Here is a 22,348-nt window from a genome sequence, read left to right as displayed (position 1 = left end):
AGCATTATATGGGGACAGATGGTAGCTACAATTGTGGTGAACATAACACAACATACAGAGTTGTTGAGTCACTATGTTGTACGCCCGAAACTAATATAACACTGCTTATCTTTTTTTTTTTTTTATAACACTGCTTATCAAGTGTACTTCAATGAAATAAGCAAATACAAACAATAAAATAAGGAAACAATACAACTCAATGTTTTTAATGGGTAATTTTAAAATTATTTATTTATTTATTCATGAGAGACAAAGACAGAAAGAGGCAGAGACACAGGCAGAGGGAAAAGCAGACTCCATGCAGGGAGCCTGATGTGGGACTCGATCCTGGACCCCAGGGTCACGTCCTGAGTCAAAAGCAGACACTCAACCACTGAGCCACCCAGGGGTCCCAAATGGGCAAATTTTTGAATAGACACTTCACCAAAGAAGATATATGGATTGCAAATAAGGCATGAAAAAGTACTCAGCATTAATTATTCGTAGTAGTAGCTATTACTTGTTATTGCAAATTAAAACCAAATTGAGCTGCCATTACACATTGGTTACAATAGATAAAATTGAAAAACTCACATCATACTAAGTGCTGGCAAGAATGTGGGACAACTCTCCCTCATTACCAGGGGGAATGTGAAATGGGAGAACAACTTGGACAGTTCATCAGTCTTGTGAAGTTAAACACATCTACCGTGCGATTCAGTCATTCCATCATTGGGTACGTACCCAGGAAAAATGAAAGCATATGTCCACACAACATACGTGAGTGCTAACAGCAGCTTTATTTGTAAGCAGCAAAATTCGGCAACGACACAAATGCATCAACATGCAAATAGATCAATAAACTAGTATATTGCTATAAAATACAGCTCAGGAATAAAAAGAATAGTTGTTAACATGTACAATACGGTTGAATCTCAAAATAATTATGCTGAGTGGAAGAACCTAGAATTCCACTCCCTAAACTGAATATATACTTTTTATCCCATTTATATATGACTCTGGAAAATGCAAACTAATCTATAATGGTAGAAAATAGATAGAAGTTGGGACACCTGGTGGCTCAGTGGTTGAGCATCTGCCTTGGGGTCAGGGCGTGACCCTGGGGTCCAGGATCGAGTCTCGCATCGGGCTCCCCGCATGGGGCCTGCTTCTCCCTCTGCCTGTGTCTCGGCCTCTCTCTGTGTCTCTCATGAATAAATAAATAAAATATTTTTTTAAAAACCGGAAAATAGATAGACGTGGTTGCCTGGAAGTGGAAGGTGAATGAAGGGGTAGGGAGGAAAATTTCAAAGCTACAGGAGGAAACACTTGGGGGGGGATTAATTAATTGTCTCAGCTGCGGTAATGTTTCACAGAAATACATAAGTCAAAATGTATCAAATTGGATACTTTAAGTATGGATTATTTTCTTTCTGCCAATTATATATCCATACAGGTTTTAAAACAGAGTTAAATTCATCTGAAGGAAACCAGAGTCTCCCCTTGCTTGCATGTTCTTTAGTAGCAGCATCTAGTTCTCCCTCTGTCCGCAGGGGCACATGTGACCTTCCTGCTGCCGGGCCCAAGGCTACTCCTGGTTGCTCACCTCCTCTGGACACCATCCTCCTAATCAACTGCTATGAGGTATACACTGACGGGGAGTCTCTATCCTCCAAGGAGTGAAGAGTGAAGCCCAAGTCCTCATCAGCGCTCTCCTGGATAAGACTCCCAAGGGGTAAGCCTTCTCAAGTCAAACGCACACCATGCAAGAGTTAGCTCAGGACACGCCAACCTGATGCTCCTGGAGATTTCAGGCTTCAGTGCATGAAATCAGAAAGTGCTGAAGCTCCAAGAGAGATGCTACTGGAGGCATGGCAGGAGGTGCCCCTCTGCCAAGGCATTCCTGATCTGGCAGGAGAGAAACACCTTACACCAAAAGAATGTGGACACTTTGGTGGCCATATGATGAAGCAAAACTATGGACACAGTGAAACAGATCATAAATCCCAAAAAGCCATAAAATATTGGTCTCAGATATTAAAGCCAATGCTGCTAAAGCAAGAACAAAGAAGTTTAGGGCAATTTTGAAAACAGTAGGCAACCCTTTGATGCTGCCCAGGGGTAGTGGCCCTACCTATGCTGTTTTCTGTCCCTGCCTCCAGTATATGTTATTAACACACTTGAGGAAGGGAGGTCAGAAGAAAGATCCACTTGAGCTCTACAGAAAATTTCATTTGGAAAAGAAAGGAAACAAAACTGACCTTCAATAGGATGATGGGTGATGGCATAAAGCAACCTTTCTCTAATGAAAAATTAGGAATTAACTATAATACATATTAGGAAGTGTCTTTTATGCTATAACTGGTGAGGAAAATATATTATCTACTTTCACCCCTTTCCCCCAAAAATAAAGAAAAAAATACAAGCAGTAATACAACGGAGAGTAAAGATGTCTTTAACAGCTATGATCAACAAAGGATTAAGAGTTAGTATATATTTAAAATAGAATCTTTCAACACTAAAAAAGCCCCACAAAACCCATTAAATAAATGCGCAAAATACAGACACATGCGTCTCATACAGAGGAAACGTAACCGGCAAGTAAGTATCTGGTAAAAAGCTTAATCTCATTAGTAATCTTGGAACCTAAATTAAGACAACAGTAAGGTGTTATTTTTTACCTACTAGATTGGCAAAACAGAACAAAACAAAAGTAAAAAACAAATAATTCTGACAATATTATTTGGGTTAAAAGAGGAAACAACAGGAACTTTTCCATATTACTAGCTGGACTGTTTTGGTTCAATCACTTTGGAAAACAATTTGGAATTTTCTCAAGTTCAACATGGGCAATTTCACTTCTTAGTACCTTCTCTAGAGACTCTCTTGCATCTGTGTACCAGCAAATGTGGATTAAAATATTCACAGCAGCATTAACTGCAACAGAAAAATAAAACCCCACAAAATAATCCAACAGCAGAATGGAATGATAAATGTTTCTACAATGGGATAGTATATAACAGTGAAAATAAATGAACTATACCTTCAACATAGATTCACTTTAGAAACCAAATTTTAGATTTTAGCACTAGGAAGTCGAAGACTTAGTATGACATCACCGTATAAAGCTGGAAAATTATACAAAACTAAAAAATTATGTATTAAAACATTTTTTTTAAGCAAGAAGATGATCCAGGAAGCTGGTTATCTCAGGGAGTGGGAAAGGGACAAGAGAAGGGAAGAGCAAAGTTTGATTCTGTAGCATGAGCAGCATCTAGTTCTTTAGCAGGGTAGTGTATTTATGGATGCTCATCTTTAGCATTTTAGTATAAATAAAATGCAAATATTAGATAGGAGAAAATATTTTTTAAAAAAGCAATAGCTGAGAGTTTTCCATAAATGAAATAAATTCCTCAGATTAAAAAACGTACTCTCCAGAGACAGCAGTGAAGACCAATGAGTTGGTCATAACAGCAGGTAAAGAAATTAATGAAGACTATCCAGTACAAATCATGAATATTGAGGTGCCTGGGTGGCTCGGTCGGTTAAATGGCTGACTCTTGGTTTCAGCTCCGGTCATGGTCTCAGGGTCCTGGGATCAAACCCTGAATCAGGCTCTGTGCTCAGCTGGAAGTTTGTTCAAGGATTCTCTCTCCCTCTCCCTCTGCCAATCCCCACCCCCAACCCCCACTCATGTGTGCTCTCTCTTTTTCTCTCTCTCTCTCAAATAAATAAATCTTAAAAAAAAATCATGTGTATTTATCGACATTTGAGAATTCCATCGGTGCTGTGGATAAGATGCTGACGACCACAATGTCTGTTTCCAGAAATGAGTTGTTGCAGAAGTTGGATCTCCTTGAACAAGCAAAAGTGGATTTAGTTCGTGCTTACACATTAAATTCAATGTTTTGGGTTTCCAGTAAAGCAGGAATGGGAAAGAATCAGAGTATACATGAACAGGGTCAAGGAAGTAACAGACAAGTAAACGGCTGGCAAGCTGGACAAAGATGCAGCTTCAAGATTTGTGAAAAATGCCCTCTGGGAATCAAAACCTAAAAATGCATCCAAAGTTGCCAATAAAGGAAAAGCAAATGTTTAAAAAATGCACTCTCCAAAAGCAACAAAAGTAAAAATAAACAAGTAAATACACACACATATAATGAAACGTGATTTCTTAGAAGCTTCTAAACAGAAAAGACAAACTTTCTAAAAGACACTCTTCAGGCAGAAGATGAAAGATGTGGGGCACCTGGCTGGCTCAGTCGGTAGAGCATGGGACTCTTGATCTCAGGGTTATGAGGGTTGATCTCAGGGCTGTCAAGTCACATGTTGGGCACGGAGCTTACTCAAAAAAAAAAAAAAAAAGATGAAAGATGAGGTATGCAAGAAAGAATGAAAAATAAAGTAGGAAATGTGAAGTAACTGACTATATAAAATAATTATAATAGCATGTGGACATCTTAAAAATTGAAAATTCACAACACTAATGAATTACAACAGCAATAAACAAGCTGAAAGTGAGATATTGAAGTGAGAGTGTCGTAAGGTCCTTAAGCTCTCTAGGAGAATAATAAAAGTACTAACTTTAAACACTGATAAGTTAAGAATTCATGTAATAACTTCCGTGGGAACCACTAAATGACTGGACACATTGTGTGTAGCTTCTAAACTAGCCAAAGCCAATATGGAGTGAATTTTTAAGTATCTAATCCAAAAGACAGCAAGAAAAGTAAATAAAAGAAACAAGAGAAGCAAATACTATTTATGAAAAGTCTCTCTAATAGATGGAGGCATGGGAAAATTGAAAGTCTAAGTGTGAATCAAAGTCTACCGTAGCAACATTCATGAATAGAAAGCTGGTTATAGCTATGTTACTATCAGTTAAATAGACTTTAAGTAAAAAACTTTCCCAGAGTATAAAGAAAGCTATGCAGCAGTTCTCGATTCCTATATACTGAACATCGCCTCAAAATAAATAAAGGGGAAAATATGACAAAACAGAAGAAAGGACTTCATAATTATAGTGGGAGACTGTAAAACAATTTTTTCAATTATTGAAAGAATAAGACAAAAATTAGTAAAGATACGGATTTCAATGAAATAATAAGTAAAATTGACCTAAGGGGCAAATATTGGATATTACACAAAAGAAGTGTAAAATTTACATTCTTGAAAAGAATGTAAAACATTTGCAGAAATTAACCACTTCATGGGATATAAGACACATCGCAAGTCATTTCAAAGGAATAAATTATATAGATTGTGTTATTTGTAACTAAACAGAAATAGATTTTTAAGAAGTAGAAAAAAAAAACCTATGTTTGGAAATTAAGATACACACTTCTAGATAACGCATTACTAAAAGAAAGAATTATAAGAAAATGTTTTGAATTGAGCAGTAATAAAATTACTGGATGCTAAAATGTGTGAGATGCAGTTAATTAAATACATATATTACATAAGATGAAGTACTGATAATTAACGAGCACGGTATGTATTATAAGAAGTTTGAACGGTCCATGAGTATTTTAGGGCGTCTATAATTCATTCACTTTCGTTGCCATAGAATAACACACTGTTTGAAGATACCAAAAATATAGTTACCTATTCCCTGTCAGGGAACATTTGAGATTTTCCAAGCTTTTTCTGTTATGATGTAGCTACAGACTTTACTGTAAATATTTCTGCAGTGAAAGCTTGAGTTTCTCTCGGGTAAATATTTTAAGAATGGAATTGTTGAAATGTCGAGTTTGTGAACAACTGAAGTTGTTATCCCAATTTATATTCCAAGAATGAGTAAGAGATATCCCACATCCTCTCCAACACTTAGGTTATTGGACGCCTTAGTATTTGCTGTTCAAGTGAACGTGAAATGTGAACGTGAAACGGCACCTCACTGGGGCTTTGAATTGCATTTCCTTGTCACCCCTGAGGTTAAATACCTCTTTATGTGTTTATCAGCCATGGGTTTTCCTGTTTATGGTTTTTGCTCATTTTTCTATTGAGTGGTTTATCCTTTCCTTATAGATCTTTCTTTAAAATTTTTTTTTATTTGTTTGAGAGAGAGAATGCAAGCAGCAGGAAGTGCAGATGGAGAGGGAGAAGCCTGCTCCCCCCTGAGCAGGGAGCCCGATGCCAGGGGCTCCATCCCAGGACCCTGGCATCAAGACCTGAGCTGAAGGCAGGGGCTTAACTGACTGAGCCTCCCAGGCGCCCCTAGTTCTTTTACATTCTTGAGTTACAGTTGCTATAAATACTATCTCCTAGTTCATACCATGCATTTTTTTTAATATTTTGGTAAATTATACATAGCAACCATTTTTAGGTGTACAATGCAGGGGCATTACATACATTCACTGTTGCACCAGCATCACCACTGTTCATCTCCAGGACTTTTTCATTACCTCAAACTGAAATTCTGTGCTTGTTAAATAGTAACACCTCATGCTCTCCTCCCCTCTGCCTCTCCTAACCACTGTTCTTTCTGTCATTATGAAGCTGTCTATAAATTTATCTCATATGAGTGGAATCAAATTTTTCTTTTTGCCTGGCCTATTTCACTTGACATGTTTTCAAGGCTCAACCACACTGTACTGTAATATTCCATCATACGTACAGACCACATTTTGTTTATCCATTCATCTGTTGATGGCCATTTTCCACCTTTTAGCTATTTTGAATAATGCTGCTACGACCATTGGCATACAAATATCTGTTCAAGTCCCTACTTTCTGTAATATGCTGTTTTTACTATATGAAAAGTTTCTTTGATGAAAAGAGATACTACTTTTATATATTCTTGCCAAAAAACATTCCATACACCAAGATCAAGAATTCTCCCATGTTTTATTTCTTTTTAAAAAAAAAAAAAAAAAGATTTTATTTATTTACTCATGAGAGACACAGAGAGAGTCAGAGACACAGGCAGAGGAAGAAGCAGGACCCCCGTGGGGAACCCGATCACAGGACCCCAGGATAATGTCCTGAGCTGAAGGCAGATGCTCTACCTCTGAGCCACCCAGGCATCCCTCCCATGTTTTATTTCTGTGGCAATAAGAATGAAGTAATGCAATATTGGTTATAAGTCCCAGAACTTATACACAATAAGTCCCAGAACATTATATACAATATAATATCTCTTATACAATTAAAAGAAATTAAAATATTCTCTTGAAGGAATATATACATATGATAAAACATTATTTTAAAACATGAAATAAATTATTAAAAGCAAGATGCAGGAGAGTGGTAGCCTGAGAGAGGGAAGGGGCAGAGAGATAGATTAAAACAAGACACAGAAAGGTATATGTTAAAGGGATTGGCATGACCTTGTAAGATAATTTTTAAAAATCTAAAAAACTGTCAGAATTAATTAGCGTTTAAGAGGTTAGTAGATGAAGAAATCTATAAACAAAAACCAATTAGGTTTTACACTGGCAACAAAGTTAGAAAATGATATTTTTAAAATATACCACTTAGCACAGTACAAAAATATGACATACATAGGAAAATGTGCAAGACCTTTATAGAAAAATTAAAAACTTTACTGAAAAACAGTAAAAAGACTCTAAATAAATGGAAAGAATACTGTGGTCATGGACTGGAAACGTCATTATTTTAAAGATGTTGATTCTTTCCCAATTGATCTATAGACTCAAAGTGGTCCTAGTCAAAATCTTAAACAGACTGTGTGTATGTGTGTGTGTGTGTGCACATGAACACACAAATGCAGGACTAGAATAGTATATTCAGTAATGTATAGAAATTCAGGAGGCCAACAACAGTCAACATCTACCGAAAATCTATTATAAAGCTATAAGTAAGACTGTATAGGATTATTGCTTAAGCAGTTAATCATATGTTAAGAGATGACACAAGAAATACAAGCTATTCAACTTCTGTCTTATTTCTATATGCTCCTTAATATATCTTGATTTTTCATATGGCGTTCAGCTATTTTCCTGTTTAAGAATGATTAAACAAGTAAGACAAAAAGTGTTGATGGATTATCAACTTGAAAGGAAGTTATGCTGTAGGACTCTGTCCCTGTGCTTTTTACACGTAATATTCTTAATAAACAACATGAAATGATGAAAGTCTTAGGTTTCAAAATTATCTCAGTATTTTCTTTAAATTTGCATGTATGTGCATTTTCTAAAACAGATTTTATAGACAGTACTATATTTAATCTTTATAGTAAACCTATGAAATAGAGAATGTAATTTTGGGTGGAGTAAGTTGGAACCCATTATTGCCTAAAGCCAACAAGATTTAAAGGCCTGAATTAATTTTTTTGAAAATGACTTCTGCAAATATGGATGGAGGGGATCTAGTTTAATGGCAGTTTTTAAACGGAGTTGAAAAGGAGTCTTAGTACTGAGAGGTAATACTAAACAGAAATGAAAATGCTTTAGTCAGTTTAATAGTAGCAAAATATAATTTCAAGGGAAGTAATGGCAAGTTGTACTCTGCGTTGGTCAGATAATACTAGGAATGCTGTATTCGGTTCTAGATGCCATATTTTGAAAGACATTATAAACTAGAGAACATCTGCTGAGGAAAGACTGAGATGATTAAAAAATTAAAACTGTCATGAGAGGAATGGTTGAGATTCGCCTGGAACATGAAAGCTCTCATCAAATATTTTAAAAAGCATCCTGTAAAAAAAAAAAAAAAGAATTATTCAAAGTTGGCTCAGAAAACAGATATATGGCCAACAGATGAAAATTATAGGAATGCATATTTCAACTAAGTATAGGAAGAACTTTTCTAATTATTCAAAATGTTCAATTTAACCTCAAGGTTTGGTGACGTGCAGATTAAATTCCGGCTCCGTGCCTGATTTTTGTTTTTATTTATTGAGGCATAATCTGCCTAGAATAAAGTTCACTGATCTTAGGATTTTTTTTTAAGATTTATTTATTTATTTTAGAGAATGGAAAGAACAGCAGAGGGAGAGGGAGAGTCTTATGCAGACTCTGTGCAGAGCTCGGAGCTTGATACAGGGCTTAATCCCAGGACCCTGAAATCACGAACTGAGCCAAAACCAAGAGTACGACACTTAACTTACTGTGCCACCCAGGTGCCCCTTTTTAAAATTTTTATGTAGGTAAACCACCATCCAGATCAAGGCACAGTACGTTTCCCAGAATCCTGGAGATAAGGGCTAGGTTGTTCTGGAGTTTACAACCTAGAGAAGCCAAACATTTGAGAAGAACAGTCTAGGGTGACAATGGGGAAGTTCTGAAGGTGCCCTGAGAGCATTGAATGGGGAGTGGAATTACCTGATCTAGGGGTAAAATATCTCAAGGATATGACATTAACAGAGACTGGAGACAAGAAGAAGGTAACTTGACAAAGGATGAGTTTGTTGGGAAGATTTCTGTAAGGGGTACAGTATGTGCAAAGTTCTACCCTTCAAAAAGCAAGAGAGAACATGGAGTATTCAAGAAACACAGACAAATATGAAGGGGAACAAAATAAAATTCAGATAAGCAAGCACCAAGCAACTGCATTACTTCCCTTTAGCTGACCCTAAATAGCTTCTATCATCTTCATAGAATATTGATGAGAGATAAACCAATTGACTCTAACAAGCGAACAAAAGAGTATGATGATTTCTCTCCTTCTATCTGAGCTTCCCAGAACCTGCTGTTTAGACCAAAGTCCCCTTTCCTAACTCCGTCCTCTTAACTCCAGCTCAGGCTTTTCATATTTTACTTCTTACATCTCATGGTACCCAGTCTTTCCAGCTGCTTATTACATAAATATTTCTTTTGGGATTCAGTATGTTTTAAGGAAAAAGACTTGACTCTTACTTCTTTAAGAATGAGAAAGAAGATGAAAGAAGAAATTGATATTTTGTTAGGAAACATCTTTATGGGATAAAAATTACTTACATAATTTACATACATTACATACAAAATTACATTTAAAAATTACATTAAAAAATTTATACCATAAATTATATCATGTGACCCAATCTGGAAAAAAGTCTCATTAAAGTGCTACTAACTCTAAAACAAAAAAGTCCTTATTAAGAAAAATATTAATAATTACTATAAATTAATACCTCAAACTTTGGGGGTAGTTTTTTCAATTATATCCATGCTTTTTGAGGCATGCCCTGATTATAACTTGCTGTGAATTATAATAATAGCTAAATTCATTGAAAGCCTACTCTGTTCTAAGATTTTTACATGTTTATTTATGTAATCCCTACAACAACATATGAGGTAGCTACTATTATTATGACCATTTAACAGATGAGGAAATTGTCCAGAGTCACATAGCTAGTAAGAACAGAGTTCTAACCCAGGCAATCTGGCTTCAGATCCTCCAACCCTAAAAGAGTGCTTGTTAATGATGATGATGAATAAGTTGTAACTGTAGGAAATACCTGATTGCCAGATCTCCTACATATCTCTGAGGCCACTCACAGACAGAGTACTGGTAGAGCGCCCTATATTTTTTCTTGCCTAAATAAGTCCCATAGAGAATTTCTAGAAAAGGAAAAAAAAAAATCTAAATCCCCTTTCTCAACAAACCTGTATTTCCCAACATAGTAGAACGGTATTTAGAAAATACCATGGAGCCCCTTTGGAGCTGTGGCAGGAGGAGAGTTATTTCCGTAGACATGAGCATTCTTAAAGAGTAAGGTTGGTCATAGAATTTCTACTTCTATCTTTGCTACCTTGAGTCTTTTTGATTAGTTCATCCCTCTCCTCAACCCCTCCCCTCCCCAAACCTGGGCGCCCAGTGTGCTTGACGGCCTCCCTTTTCACTTTGACCTAAAGCACCTTTGCAACCCTCTCCCAATGCTGACCCACTAACCTGCCAAACAATCCTGTGTATTGACTAATGAGCCCGTAGTCTCTTCTATCCTTCCTGGAATGTAATAATAAAAGCATTAAATTTAGAGCCAGAGGCTTCCATCTGCCATTAGCCATATGACCCTGAGCAAGTTCTATCATTTCTCTGAGCCTCAGTTCCTCATTGCTCATAGGAAAATGACAACAGACCACAGAATTGTCTGTAAAGAACTTTGTAAATTATAAAGTACTAGGGGAAATACTAAATTATTGACATGCGAATCAAAAGCTCTTTAAGGGAACTTTATTTCTGGATATAATGTTTTAACTCATAGGGGAGGATTTTTATGGTAATGTCAGGTGATGAGATAACTGATACAGGAGTTCGTTTGAGAGTGGAGAGGATCTTTCTGTGTCCTTTGAACAAACCTCAAAAGCAGGTGTCTCACCTTCCCACGGAACTCCACGTAGTACTCGGGTGCACAATTTAAAGTATATGTGTCTCCTATAACAAACACTTATCCTCCAGTCTATTAGCAATCTACTAGCAGAGTGAATCACTGAGACATGCAAAGGACTAGGCTATTCGTGACTGCTTTAGTTTAGTACTATCCTAACCAGATCCCTGAACAGTAAATTGTTCTGCATGCACATCCTAATGAGCACCAAGCTTCAAAGAGGTCCCACAGACATTTCAGCAAGAGGCCTTCATTTGGTACAAACTCCAGATTACTGCTGGAAGGCTGTTTTGTGTTTTTGAATGGCTGGAAAATATACTACCTTTTAAAACTGTAATTAACTATTGTTTTCTTAAGCATAAGTCATTGAATTTGGTCATATGCCACCTCTGGATTTGTTGATATAAATTTGTATTGGGGAATATTAATAGCAAAATATAATCTACAATCCTTGTCCACACAAATTGCAGTAAATTACAGTTCACCAAATTGCTGTACTAAGAGGAAAATAGAAATGGTTGTGGATTTCAGAAAGCAAACATAGTATTCCAAAAATAATTACAGAGTTGTCACCTTAAAATATCCAGTTGTTTCTCAAAAGTGATCAGTATTAAGTAAAGACACTTTCATCCATGTTAGATTTCATTGACTTTACAGTTACCAATCCCTCCCCCTCATCATCTACTTTTTGGTATTTATTTTAGAAAAGTTACTCCTTTTTCTTTATTTCTCTGAGGAGAAAAAGGTAATGTATACAAAAGAATATGAAGACATTTATATGGATACACACATTTTATTGGCAATTATATGCCACTGAAGTTTGTGATTTTTAGCTAATAACGTAATTAATTAACTATAGAGAAGTTGCTGTATTTTAAGATCCTAGGAAACAAAGTCGGGTTTTTGTTTTGTTTTGTTTTGCTTTTGAAGTCATGCTCTTTAGAGCAAACTGAAGTTATTAGGAAACAGGTCTTTGCAGCTTCCACTGTCCTGTGCAAACTTTAGTTTTAAGAAAATTACTTTATGTATATACAAAGTACATGTAAATGCTCACATAATACACAAGTTTCCTATAAGGTTTGTATTGGGGGAAAGAAGAAACACATCCATTTCTCAACATAAAACTGAAAAAAAAAAAAAAAAACCTTTAAAATCTATGTTCAGTCCTAAATAACCCTGAAAAAGAAAAAAAAAAAAAAAAGATGACTGAGAAGATCTTGGAAGCCAACAAGTACACAAACATGGAAATTAAGAATTGTCCTCTAAAATAAAATTGTAATCAGAATGTTTATAAATAAAAGTCTACAGGTCTCTATGTTTTAATAACTTTCAGAGCTAAGGAGAAGTGATTCAAGTTTGATTCCAAATCTTTTATAACCATTCTATACCACTATACAACCAAATTAAAAGTTCACCAAAAACTGATGAATCCTAGAGCATACTCAATTGTTTTATGTAAGCTCAACTCAGAGGGGAAAAGTCACAAGGGGTTGATTTTTAATGCTAATTTTGATTTCTAATGCTTACAATAAATTAAGTCAACCACCTTCTAAGTTCCGGACTGCCACACATGATCTAAACTGCTCTGTGGGGATAAAACACTTTAGAAGCTTATAATTCCTACAGAGTGTTTTGATTATTTTATACAAACTAAACTCCAACAGCAAAAAATTTCACAAGGGAAATTGTTGTGTGGTTTAAGGCCACATAATCTGGTTTCAACCCTTGTCTTTGCCTTGAGTAAAAGTCATACTCATTAACTTGAAACAATAAACTCAAACCTTAACATTTCTGGAAAGAATTCAATTCAGGACTTTGGCAGTATCATGGTAAATATTACACACAGGCTCAATGTGATCTTATACAGATATACAGGACATGTAGGTAATGGGGGCAATGCCAAAGTTTTAAATGAGCAACAGATATATTACATATCACTGCCTTATATGTAGGCATTGACCCTTCACACACACATGCAAAATTTCCTAGCTTTCTCAATACTGAATTAGAAGCTGTGGTAATAACTTAAGTATTCATTTAGAGAAGAAATATACAATGGAACTGGAGTGGTATTAATTATATATGCATTAAGAAAAGCTGATCAATAACAAATTTTAACAAAGAAAAAAAAAGGTTGGACCATGTAAAAATAGACTAAAAATTAACTACCCCTTTGGGGTTTATAGTTGAAAAGTAATGACACCTGAAGTAAGCAATCTCCTAAAACCTTAGCTAAATGTGATGGAATTGAATTCGGCATTAATACAAGAGAAAAGAGAAAAAACGGATTTTTAAAAATGGGAAATAGCATTCTTTTCTTTGTATAAAACTAATGTGAGTTAAATTTAAGTGGAGAGACAATAGGATGCAGCATATCAAAAAGAGAAGGAAACATTGTAAGAATAAGTAGAGGAAAGAAGAAAAGACCTAGAAAGCAGAGAGTCTCAGGAAGGAAGAAATTATGTACATATGACATAACAGTCTACAGCTTAGCACATATTTCACCCAGGAGTGTCTAAAACATAATCAGATAGTTTAACTCACTCAAACATAAAACAAGACTATGAACAGGCAAGAGAATAATGAAATGTGGTGGTTCCAGGCAGTTTTTCAAAATTATAACTCTCCCACACTAGCTATACATTTGCCTTTGTAATAGCAAGGCTGGAAATCACCAATTTAAGTGAAAGTTAATTTCTAACGTATGTCCTATGCCTTCGTAAAATCTTATCAGTTACTAAAAGAGTCTTTATATACTTCTTTAGCTTAATTAAATCTTTTCATGGCACATTCCGCTTTAAACTTTTACTATTCTGGTCATTATCTCAATGTTCTTTATCCATCTAAAAAAATTTACCATTGTCCTTTGCCTTTTTAATTTAATTAATTAATTAATTAATTAATGCTTAAAGGAAGATTACTTATTTATTTATTTGAGAGACAGACAGAGACAAAGAGTAGGGGGAAAGAGCAGAGAGAGAATCTTAAGCACGCTGCATGCCCAGCATGAAACCTGTCACAGGGCTCGATCTCACAATCCTAAGGTCATGACCTGAGCCAGAATCAAGAGTTGTTTGCTTAACGGGTTGAGCCACACAGGTACCCCCTTTTGGCGTTAAAAAAAAAATCTAACATTTATCAAATGCTTACTGAGAGCTGGTCACTCATTCTATGTATCGTACCCTTTTTATCTCTATAATCCTCTTGACTACTTTCTGAGATAGGTAATATTACTGTCTTCATTTCACAGATGAGAAGACTGAGGCTTAGAGTATTTCAGTAATTTACTTATGGTCAGCTAGCTGGTCAGTTGTAGAGCCAAGACTCGTATCTGGGTCTCATTTGAATCCTCGGCCTGCATTCTTGGCCACTACCATCTGATGCCTTCTTCCCTTTTGTTACTTCAAAGCCCTGGGTAACCCCATCTCCACCACACATCTCCTTTCTGCCAAAGTTGAAGTGTTCTTTCAGGCACAAGAAGAAAATCACACTTTTCAACTATATACCAAGACCACGTGGGATTTCATCCAGCCATGTAAGGTTGCTTTGACATTCAAAAATTTATGTAACCCATTAACTTAACAGGCTAAAGAAGAAAAATTACATGATCATATCTCACATGCTTGTAGATGCAAAAAATAAAAAATAAAAATAAAACAAAACAAGAACTTTCAGCAAACTTGGAATAGAGGAGAACTGCCTCAACTTGATAGAGAACATCTCAGAAAACCTACTGCTAGCATCATGTCTAATGGTGAAAAATTAGAAGCTTTCCCACTACGACCACGAACAAGGCAAGGATGTCCCCTCTTACCACTGCTTTTCAACAGCACTGGAAGTTATGGAAGTCCTAGCTAATGTAATTAGATAAGAAAAGAAGAAAAAAAAAGTCATAGAATTAAGAAGAAAGAAATAAAACCTTTTTTTTCCACACACGATATGACTGTCAGTGTGGAAAAGCCCAAAGAATCAACAACAACAACAAAAAACTCCTGGAACTAATAAGCAATTACAGCAAGGTGGCAAGATACCAAGTTAACATATATAAATCATTCATTCTCCTATATACTAGCCATGAGCAATTGGAATTTGAAATTAAAAACACAATATCATTATCAGTCCCCAAAATGAAATAGATTAAGGCATAAATCTAACAAAATATATACAACATCTATATAAGGAAGACTGCAAAGCTGTTATGCAAGAGATCAAAGGACTAAAACTTGGATAGATATTTCATATTCATGAATAAGAAGACTCAGTATTATCACAATGTCATAATTCTTCCTAAATTCATAGATTAAACACAGTTCCAATAAAAATCCCAGCAAATTATTTTATGAATATCTGATTTATGACACCAAATAAACAACACAATATTAAGGGAGAACAAATTCAGAAGGCACACTCCAACTTCAAGACCTACTATAAAGTTACAGATATCAGTGCAGTATGATATTCGTGAAAATAGGCAAATGAACTAGTGGAACAGAATAGAGAGCCCAGAAATAGACCCTCACAAATATAGTCAACTGCTCCTTAACAAAGGAGCAAATGAACAAAACAAAATGCAGCAAACATTCTCTTTTTAACACATGGTGTTGGAACAACTGGACAACCACATGCAAAAAATGAATTTAGACACAGACCTTGCACTCTTGACAAAGATCAATTCAAAATGGATGATAGGTCCACATGCAAAATGCAAAACTGTAAAACTCCTAGAAGATAACACAGGAGAAAATTTAGATGACCTTGGGTTTGCTGATGACTTTTTTAGATACAACCCCAAACACAGGATCCATGAAAGAAATAATTAATGAACTAGACATCATTAAAATTAAAAACTTCTGCTCTGTGTGACACAGTTAGGAGAATGAAAAGACAAGCCACGGAGTGGGAGAAAATATTTGCAGAGTCTGATAATGAACTGATATGAAAATATACAAAAATTCTTAAAACTCAACACGAAGAAAAAAAACTATTTAAAAATCAGAGCTTAATAGAAACCATACCAAAGAACAAAAATAGATGCCAAATAAGCATATGAAAAGATACTCCACATCACATGTCATCAGGGAAATGCAAATTAAAACAACAATGACGTATCACTACACACCTATTAGAATGGCCCAAATCCAAAACACTGACAAAACCAAACCCTGTTGAGGATTTGGAGCAACAGGAATTGTCATTCATTGCTGGTAGAAATGCAAAATGGAAGAGCCACTTTGGAAGACAGTTTGGTAGCTTCTTATAAAATTAACCATACTGTCTTACCATACATCCCAGCAACGTGCCCTTGCTATTTACCCAAACGAGCTGACAACTTTGTACACAGAAAAGCCTGCACATCGCTGTGTATAGACGTTTTCTCCACAACTGCCACAATTTGAAAGCAACCAAAATATCCCTCAGTAGGTGAATGGATAAATGAACTGATTTATCCATATGATGGACTATTATTCAATAGTGAAAAGAAATGGGCTGAGTCTGAAAAATATACGGAAGAATCTTAGATGCATATTCTAAGTGGAAAAAGCCAAGGTGACACATACCACACAACGCCAATTATGTGACATTCTGGAAAAGGTAAATAATATGGAGATTACAAAGATCAGTGTTTGCCAGAGGTTGGAGGATGGAGGGTTAATAGGCAGAGGACAGGGGATTTTTAGGGCACTGAAACCATTCCATGGGATACTACAGTGGTGGAGAGATGTTGAACATTTATTAGAATCTGAAAAGGTATGACTCAAGAGTGAACTCTAGTGTAAACTACGGACTTTGGGTGATCATGACGTGTCAACGTAGATTCACCAATTATAGCAAATGCACCAGTGGTATGTGGTACATTGAGTGTTGGGGGAGTTGTGAGTGTGGGGGGGGGGCGGAGGGGGCACATGAAAACTCTGTCCTTTCTACTTAATTTTGCTGTGAATGTAAAACTGCCCTAAGAAGTAAAGCAAGGAGCTGAATTATTCAATGAAGAGAGGGATCTTCTCTCAATTGCTTATAAAAATGCTGTAGGAGCCCATAGGTCATCTTGGAGGGTCGTCTCAAGTATTGGGCAAAAGATGGAAGGTGCCGAGAATGACAGCAGATGGCTGGAGAATCCAGAGAGAAAATTGAGACTGAGCTACAAGATGTCTGCCATGATGGACGGTCTCTTTTGGAAAAGTGTTTGATCCCCAGTGCTTCACAAGCGAGCCGTCTTCTATTTGAATATGAAAGGAGACTACTACTAGGACTTGGCCGGGGTTTCCGCTGGTGAGGGTATGAAGGAGATTGTGGATCAGTCACAAGAAGCACACCAAGAAGCTTTTGAAATCAGCAAAAAGGAAATACCAACACATCCTATCAGATTGGGTCTGGCCCTTAACTTCTCTGTGTCCTAGTATGAGGTTCTGAACTCCCCGGGGAAAGCCTGCTGTCTTGCAAAGACAGCTTTTGATGGAGCCGTTGCTCAACTTGACACATTGAGTGAAAAGCCATACCAAGATGGCATGCTTGGGGTGCCTGGGTGGCTCGGTCGGCTAATCATCTGACTTTGGCTCAATTCATAACCTTGGGGTCCTGGAATCGAGCCCTGCGTCAGGATCCTCACTCAGCAGGAAGTCTGCTTGCTCCCTCTCCCTCTGCCCCTTCCCCTGCTTGTGCTCTCTCTCTCCCTCTTTATCCCTCTCAAATAAATAAAATCTTTAAATAATAATAATTTTAAAAAGACAGCATGCTAATAATGTAATTACTGAGAGACAACTTGACATCATGGACATCGGATACCCAAGAAGATGGAGTTGAATTGAAGCAGGAGAAGGATGGGAAAATTAACCAGCCTTCTAACTTTTGTCTGCCTCATTCTAAAATTTACGCACTAGACCATTTGTCATCTATGTGGTCCCACAAATAGTTTTTTTGTTTATGATTTATGAAAGGTTTATGTTATTTCTATTTGAATTTCTATTCTTCTCAAGTAGTTTTTAGGTTTCATATTAAGGGAGTAGAGCCGGTGAACAGTTAGGGAGTTCCCTGTTTTCATCTTGAGGTCGCCAACATGGGATGTGGAACTTGTATACTGGTTATAAGTGTTTGGCATAGTCCTGTTGGTACATTGTGGCTTCGCAAAGGCCGGTGTTGAAACTGCTTCCACGTCTAAGCAGAGAAAACTGCCCATGTGTTGGTTTGTCCTGGTGAGGAATAAAAAGGAATACCTGGTTCTAGACACTGTAACTAAAGTTTGGAGCACTTACAAGGCTGTGGTAGAAATAGGCATCCCGTGGATATTACACTGTTGAACCACGTGGACCTGTTGAATACTCATTCTCATTGGGCACACCTTTGACTACAATCGCAGAAGTGTTCCTTTCACTGTGACCCAATCAACTCTGGATAAGGGCAGAAATGGTTCATATTTCATTATTTTAAAATTCCCTGCTGTTTGCTTGTATTATTTTTGCTACATTCATTTGATTTGTATTTAAATGTTTTAGGCAACCTAAGAGCAAATGTACAAGTAAAAATGTAGTAAAAATGAATTGCTTAATATCAATTACTTTATTACTTTTTGTTGTGTATTAATCACAACAGCAAAACAAAAATCTCATGGATTTAACTTTTTTTTTAGTTAGTTGTTTTCAGGTTTTTTTTTTTTTTTTTTTGCTTTCTTGATTCTTTTTTTTTTTTTTTTTTTTTTTGATACTTGCCTAATAATATGCATGTGGTGCACAAATACTTAACAGGGAAATAACTAGCTTTGTTTAATGTCTTATGAAATTTTCATGAACAAGCCAAGTATAATTGTAGAGAACACATATATTAAGTCCCTTTAAGTGGAATAAAAGTTTATGAATGGACTTTTCAACTACTTTCTCTACAGATTTTCATGTAAATCAGTCTTTCAGTTCCTAAATTTCTCTAAAGGAAATTGTACATTTTTGGAAATTTATTCCTTATTCTCTGTTGGCAGGTAATGGACTTCTACCAAGTTTAAATATAAAGTTTATTATAACAACAAGGTATAAACTCTTCAGGACAAAGAGAACAGGAAAGGAAACTAAGTTTTGAAAGATGCAAAAAGATGGAATAAATAGCAACTGACTCAGTAAGTTAGAGAAAGTTGACATCCGACTACCTGGAAAGAGAGATGTCAATGAAAAAATAAGCACATTTGTTCTACTAGACTCTAGAAAGATTCAGGTATTAGAAGTGACTTCAGGTGACTTTGAAGACTAAGGGCAAAGTACGGTGAACATAAGAGGTTTGAGTCTTGTGTGATACAAAAGGAGGCACAGAGAGGATAGGAAACTAGCTGCTAATTACAAAGTATTTAAGAGGCATAAATAGGGCATAAACCTACTTATTTCAAATTCAACTCAAAGCCTCCCTTTGTATAGTGAGTCTGTAATGGGAGCATTCAGAGTTTAGATGTTCTCCCCCAGCCTACATCCCCTCCCACCAAGACGAAATAAGACAGTGCTGTAGGAGGAGATTGACACAGAAAGGCTCTGGTTTGAGGGACACACTGAGAAAGACGTGCACTCCGGGATATAGGAAGTCTAAAACAAAAGAAAGTATCCCCAGGATAAAGATAAAGACAGATCCCAAGAAAACTATGGTATCATTGATTCAGAAAGCAATTAATACAATTTCAGATATTATATTGATTTTAATATTTATCATATTGATTTAATACAGATTAGAAAGATGAAAAATCCAAGAGAGATGCTTCTAAGGGAAAAAAGTAGAACTTATCTATTACCTATGAGGTTTAACAGTAACAAGAGGAGAATCAGTGCTTAGAAAGAAAGCTTGGGCTGAATGAGCAACATGTACATAGAAAAGTAGGCAAAAATAAAAAACATGATAGCTAACTTTTTTTTTTTAATTTTTATTTATTTATGGTAGTCACACACACACACACACAGAGAGAGAGAGAGAGAGAGGCAGAGACATAGGCAGAGGGAGAAGCAGGCTCCATGCACCGGGAGCCGGAGCCCGACGTGGGATTCGATCCCGGGGCTCCAGGATCGCGCCCTGGGCCAAAGGCAGGCGCTAAACCGCTGCGCCACCCAGGGATCCCTATGATAGCTAACTTGAAGAAAAACAGTGAGTTGTTTTGTTAAATGCAACAAACTAGTGTAAGTGGATCAATTGTGATTAAATGTATACAGTCCTAATAATTAAATATAAAATTATTTAACAAAAAATTAGGAGAGTGAAAAAATTTTAATCATAAAGTTTAAGAAAGCTAAAGTCTCATATTCCATAGTAAAAATCAATAACTAATATAAAAATCAATATAGTGATAAATTAAAGCAATATAAATATCTGAATCAATATGATAGAGGCACCTGGGTGGCTCCATTGGTTAAGCATCTGCCTTCAGTTCAGGTCACGATCTCAGGATCCTCAGCTGGAGCCCCACATCGGACTCCCTGCTCAGTGGGGAGTCTGCTTCTCCCTCTCCTTTTGCTTCCTCCCCTGTTCATTCTCTTTCTCTCTCTCAAATAAATAAAATCTTTAAAAAAATAAATCAATATGATAAATATCAAAATCAATATCTAAAATTGGAACATCAAAAATTTACAGGACAGCATGCTATTTGGATAGTTAGTTCTCAATACAATTCCTGAAAAAGGAGCTCACAAATATAAAATACAAAATGAAAACCGAAAAAAACAGCAAAAAGAGTAAATTTGCCTCTAAGGCACAGGAATTAGGGAGCAAGAGATACTAAAAACAAGAATGTTCTTTTTCATCATAAATCAGGTAACCATATATCCCGTTTTTCTCTGAAATGTCCTGTTTTATTCCTGTTTTCCCAGTGTCCTATCCAATTAGCAACCCTCTTTAATTTTCAAAAGTGTATAACAAATTAAATGTTCACCCTAATTACAAGATTTGTAGAATTACTTTACTTCTAAACTATGCACATTTATTACTATTATAAATAAATTTTAAGTGAGGCTTTCAGTTGAAGTTGAAATAAGTAGGTTTATGTCCTATTTAAGCCCCTCAAATACTTTGTGATTAGCGGCTAGTTTCTTAATCTCTCTATGCCTCTTTTTGTATCACATCTGCAAAATAAGGATTATAAAAGTTCCTATGACATAGATTTGATATAAAGATTGAATAGGCCACTTTGCACAGTGTTTTGCACTTAACCAATGCTCAATAAACCTATTATTGTGTTAAATGTCTATGAAATTTGAGTGGATTCAGAATGAATCTATTTCCTCATAGTGGATTTTCATCTAGGCCTTTAATGTTATAATTGGAAATTAGTGAAAAGTTTAAAGTTACATTCTTTTTCTTAAGTTTATGGAACATATTGAATAAGGTCTCTCTCTGCAGGAGTGTTTGAAGAAATGGCCAAATTTGGAACTTTTTATTACAAAGTCAAGAGCCAATAAAACTACAGCCATTTAGTTCATTCAGATGTTTTTTTTTAAATCTTCAGATCATAATTAGAGAAATAAATATGTTGCTTATTTTCAGAGCATAATTTTCCCTATACATTTGTCTATTAATCTTCATTTACTACTTGGGAGCACTTTTTGGACAAATAACGGTGTATAATCATAGACTGCTAGCTATTTTGGAAGTCTGGCTGACTTTCCACATTCTGTGGGATCCTGGGACTACAGAACTCTAAGAGATCTATATTCCATGGGTTAATCAGACATGTAAACAGTCTCAAGAAAACGCATCTAAATATCCTAGGCAATGTTTCCAACATTATTTCATAAGTCTCCTATCAAGAGCTAGCATTTTTTTATAGGTCAACAAGGATTAAATAGGTCACTTTTACGACATTAGAGGATTTTTATAACATCGCCCAATATCCTTATAGTTATTTCAGTAAATTGCTTGATTTAAAGGCAATGTTTAATTAAGCTGCTCCTGTGCTTTAAACCTTACATTATAATTTTTCATGTTCCATTTTCCCAAATTTTATTCATTTGAAGTCTCACTTCCCAATAGTCTTTTGCAAGAATTCCAGTTTATATTCCAGTCTCCCTTCCTTAAACTCAACTGCCATTTTAACAGATGGGGACTTTTTTTTTTTTTGGTTATATAATAGATTATAAATTTTTTACA

At 35.9% G+C, this 22,348-nt stretch overlaps 2 pseudogenes; both read left to right on the top strand.

The window, feature by feature from the left end:
• Positions 1-635: 635 nt before the first annotated feature.
• On the top strand, positions 636-4,078 carry LOC112934610 (nuclear nucleic acid-binding protein C1D-like; annotated as a pseudogene).
• Positions 4,079-14,245: 10,167 nt separating this feature from the next.
• On the top strand, positions 14,246-18,079 carry LOC112934609 (14-3-3 protein zeta/delta pseudogene; annotated as a pseudogene).
• The last annotated feature ends 4,269 nt before the right edge of the window (positions 18,080-22,348 follow it).

The sequence above is a fragment of the Vulpes vulpes genome, chromosome 3 (assembly GCF_048418805.1).
Source record: "Vulpes vulpes isolate BD-2025 chromosome 3, VulVul3, whole genome shotgun sequence".
NCBI classification, from domain to species: Eukaryota; Metazoa; Chordata; class Mammalia; order Carnivora; family Canidae; genus Vulpes; species Vulpes vulpes.
The sequence above is the reverse complement of the archived record's forward strand: the minus strand, read 5'-3'. Positions and strand labels throughout refer to the sequence as shown.